We start from the raw sequence: 5,000 nt of genomic DNA on the forward strand, positions 1-5,000 counted from the left end.
TCTTCTTCTTCTTCTTCTTCTTCTTCTTCTTCTTCTTCTTCTTCTTCTTCTTCGCGTTCTTCTTCTTCTTCTTCTTCTTCTTCTTCTTCTTCTTCGCGTTCTTCTTCTTCGCGTTCTTCTTCTTCTTCTTCTTCTTTTCTTTCTTCTTCTTCTTCTTCTTCTTCTTCTTCTTCTTCTTCTTCTTTTTCTTCTTCGCTTTATTTTTCTTCGCGTTCTTCTTCTTCTTCACGTTCTTCTTCTTCTTCGCGTTCTTCTTCTTCTTCTTCTTCCTCGCGTTCTTCTTCTTCTTCTTCTTCTTCTTCTTCTTCTTCTTCTTCTTCTTCTTCTTCTTCTTCTTCTTCTTCTTCTTCTTCTTCTTCTTCTTCTTCTTCTTCTTCTTCTTCTTCTTCTCGTCCTTCTTCTTCTTCTTCCTCACGTTCTTCTTCTTCCTCGCGTTCTTCGCGTTTTTCTTCTTCTTCTTCTTCTTCTTCTTCTTCTTCTTCTTCTTCTTCTTCTTCTTCTTCTTCTTCTTCTTCTTCTTCTTCGCGTTCTTCTTTGCGTTCTTCTTCTTCTTCTTCTTCTTCTTCTTCTTTTTCTTCTTCTTCTTCTTCTTCTTCTTTTTCTTCTCCTTCGCGTTCTTCTTCTTCTTCGCGATCTTCTTCTTCTTGGCGTTCTTCACGTTCTTCTTCTTCTTCTTCTTCTTCTTCTTCTTCTTCTTCCTAGGTAATTACCTTGCAGGTTTATTAGTAGTACTTCCCTTAGATATAGTCAAAACCCCTTGTAACAAACGTCCTTCATTTGCAAAAGATCACATGCATCCTGAATTTTTTCCCTATGTGCAGTAACTCGTTCCCAATCACTTCCCTTAAACGAAAATGTACCTAATATTTTTTTATCTATCTACACAAATCGTGTCATAGTCTAGCCACATCAGAGCTCAACAATCGGACTCTACTTTGAAACACTTCCATGGGTTAGCAGAAGATTCTAAGGATGAAGTAGACAAATTCCCTGGATTCTACTACCAATAAGGTATTCTTATGAGATGTACAAAGTCCCCTTGACATTTAAATTCTGGCACGTGAGCAGAGATTCACCAAGTATCTATACCCCAGCTAATTAGATCCCAAATCATCGAAATAGCTCATGATGGTTCAGGCGGTCATGTAGGATTTTGTGAGACCTATTGTATAGGGTGGCTTAATGAAACACACAGTAATTAAGTAAATTCTTCACAGCACAGACAAACGTGCGTACGCTTTAGAAGCAGTATCAAGACTAACCCACGCCAAACTTTGCGTTGGCGCAAAAAGCATACATGAATCGCATTTACGATTACAAAAAAATGCTCACAGAAATATACAATAATAAATATATAGTAATAAATAAACAATACTGTAAATATGTATATACAATACATAAGAAGTATGTCACCATTACACTATAACAAAATTTTAGAACATTTCTTTTGGCCCAATTTAAAAAAGAACATTGAGGAATAGGTTCAAACGTGGCCAGCTCCCTGGCAAACCTAAACAAAAAATCCCTTAAGTTCTTTTATCTCCTATCCCTGTGTCAGGAAACCCTTTTGATAGAATTATCATAAACATAGTGGGGTCATTGCCAAAAACAAAAAAGGGAAAACAATACATTCCGACTATAATGTCTTCACTTACGAGATTTCCCGAAGCTTTCCCTATCAAAAGGATGGGTGCAAAAAACATCGCTAATACTCTAATAAAAAAAAATCACTCCCGTAGGTTTGCCCAAAGAAATCTAATCTGACAGAGGTACAAATTTCACAAGCAAACTCTTTACCAATCCACTAGAAGAGCTAGAGATAAAACAAACAAACTGTCTCTACACCGTTTCATCCCTGAGTCACAAGGAGCCCTCGAGCGTTTCCATCAAACCCTTAAAGCAATGCTACGTAAATTTTGTAACATCAGTAAATTAGACAGAGATGAGGGATTATCTCTCATGCTATTTGCCATTAGAGAAACCACCCAAAAGTCACTAGGACATTCTCCCTTTGAACTCCTATATGGTCGAAAAGTGAGAGGACCTCTTAAAGTCTAAAAAAGTCAGTATATACAGTGAGATCCCTAACCACCCCCAAGCACACCGTAAATTAATATTTAGATCAGTTGAAACACCGATTGAAAGTAGTTCGAAACATTGCTTTAGAGAACCTTAAACTAGTTCAATCTAAAATAATAGAACATTTTTATGTTAAGACTAAAGTAAGAGATTTTAAACCTGGCGATGAAGTCTTACTTTATTTGCCAATACCAGGGTCTCCCTTTTCAAATAAATTTCAAGGTCCATATACTGTGTCACATAGATTTGATAAATTAAATTACCTTGTACTTACGCCAGACAGACGCAAAGACTGAAAATTAGGTCATATAGATTTAATTAAACTATGCCACCAAAGGGACATTACTGATGAACTGCTGAGACCAGCAGCATTAATTTCAAGTGTTATCCCTCTTGATCCTACCCTTAACCTCCCAAATACACAAACAACAACCTCTAACTCCACTTTGACAAGCCAGAGACATTACTCTCAAACCCTCTTCCATCGCACAGTGATGACATTGTGCATCTCCTTACCAAATACCGTATGGTGTGTGGAGACTGCCCTGGTCTCTGTACCATTACTGAGCACGACATAGTGTTAAAGTCTAATATTCCTCCTATCCGCCAGAGTCCATACAAGTACCAAGGACAATAACCAAATTCCTCTATTCCCAAAAGCACAAAAACATATCTTCCTTTATAACCCCTTTTGGGCTATACAGTTATAAAGTGCTCCTTTTGGTCTATCCAATGCCCCCGCTACCATTCAACTGGTCGTTAATGTAACCATCTCTGGGTTACCAGACACATATGCCTATTTAGACGACCTTATCGTTTTAGAAGATACCTGATCAAGTTAGATGCCCTCCTTGATCGCTTAGCAAGGAACGGGTTCGTCCTCAACTTGGGGAAATCCACGTTCGGGAACGCTACTGTACCGTTCTTTGGGCGCGTAGTGGGAAATGGACAATGTCGACCCAAACAAGCAAATGTGGAAGCTATCCTAAAATTTTCTGTTCTCCAAAAACCGCAAATCTCTTCAACTGTTCCTGGGAATGGAGGGATATTACAGTCGTTTCTGCAGGAACTTCTCGTCCGTAGCTCCCCCTCTTACTGCTCTCACTAGCCCAAAGGTGAAGTTCGTCTGGACTACCGGATGCCAGACATCCTTCGAAACACTCAAACAATTCCTGATCAACGAGTCGGTGTTTAAAACCCCTGACTTCTCCGGTATCTTTGTACTGCAAGTGGATGCAGTTGGAAACGGAATAGGGGTGGCTTTACTACCAACCGGACCAGACGACAAAATCCTGCATCGCATCTGTTAAAACTAATCTGCGAAGTTTCTTCCTCACCAACGAGCCTACTCCACTGTAGAAAAAGAATCCCTGGTGATGGTTTCAGCATTTTCCCAATTTGAGTGCTATCTTAGTGCTTACGTGGCTGAGACCTTAGTTTACACCGACCACAACCCACTGGTATTAATTGAGAGAGCCCGACTCAGCAATCAACATATCCTCCATTGGCCATTAGCTCTCCAATCATTCAACTTTCGTATGGCCCACATACTCGGAGAAAATAACATCATTGCCGACACCTCCTCAAGAGGAACAGAGAATTTTCCACCTCCCGTAACGTCCGATCATCCAGCCTAGCTCACTCCCTCTACGCTGGACTCCAAGGGGTGGGGGAAACTATCACGCCCCTAGTGATGGAAAATCTTGTAGTCCTTCGGCCGGTTGAATTTTAGATTAAAAATTGTAGAACCGGCTTGGGTATTCGCGCTCCTGTTTCTCTCTTACAAGTTTCAACTTGCTAAGCTCCTCCCATCTTTTGTGACCTATATAAGGCAGGCCAAGCGTGACTCTCGTTCTCCCTTGCTCTCGCTCTGACCACATCCACACTACGGGGGCTAACCTCCCTTCCCCCCTCCTGTCCCTAAGGCCTTGCTTGCTGCCCGTTGACGTATTCTAGCCTCAGCTCTGTCATTAGGTAGTAAGCACTAGTCCATATCATAAGCCGTGATTATTACCATTCTAGGATTTCTCAAATTAGGGTAAGTGATATTTAGCTTAGGATGTACTAGTTAGGAAATTTTTTATTTAACTTAGAATGTACTAGTTAGGGAAAGTGATATTTATCTTAGGATGTATTAGTTTGGGAAAGTGACATTTAGCATAGGACTTATGTTTATGACCATTAAGAAATTACGGTATATATTTATGTTGTTTCTGCATTGGAACGAAGACATACGGAATTGTTTTATTTATAGCTTACGTATTCTGAATAAATGTTATTTCACTTTTAGTTACCAGTCTTTGAAGAAACCAATTTCTTGCTAATTTATTCATGTAGAAAGAACTCGTCAAAACCAATCAATTGTCCTCTCACTTGCATTTTACATGTTATGATCCTATGGTGCTGCTGGCAACGGTTTGATATTACCGACCGGTGAGCACCAGATTTTCAGCCATCGTCTCACCCTACTCTATCACCTAAAGCACACCCAGGATCGTAAATATATATATATATATATATATATACATATGTATATATATGTATATATATATATATATACATGTATATATATATATTTGTCAAATTTGACATTTGGAAATAAACTCTTCTGCTGGGATTCGAACCCCCGCCAGAGCGGCTTGCTTCTTACAAAGCCAGGACCGTACTCATCACTCCACTGTGACCCTTCAAAACAGAACGAATTAGTTCACGGACTAATCATTCTGCCAAGGGCACTCGGGTGGGACGTGGTATGTACTGTATTTCATCAAATCCTCTATGCAGTACATACCGCGTCCCACCCGAGTGCCCTCGGAAGAATGATTAGTCCGTGAACTAATTCGTTCTGTTTTGAAGGGTCACGGAGGAGTGATGAGTACGGTCCTCGCTTTGTAAGAAGCAAGCCGCTCTGGCGGGGGTTC

Source organism: Oratosquilla oratoria, chromosome 13 (assembly GCF_046742065.1).
Source record: "Oratosquilla oratoria isolate Oo_2021 chromosome 13, ASM4674206v1, whole genome shotgun sequence".
Lineage (NCBI taxonomy): Eukaryota > Metazoa > Arthropoda > Malacostraca > Stomatopoda > Squillidae > Oratosquilla > Oratosquilla oratoria.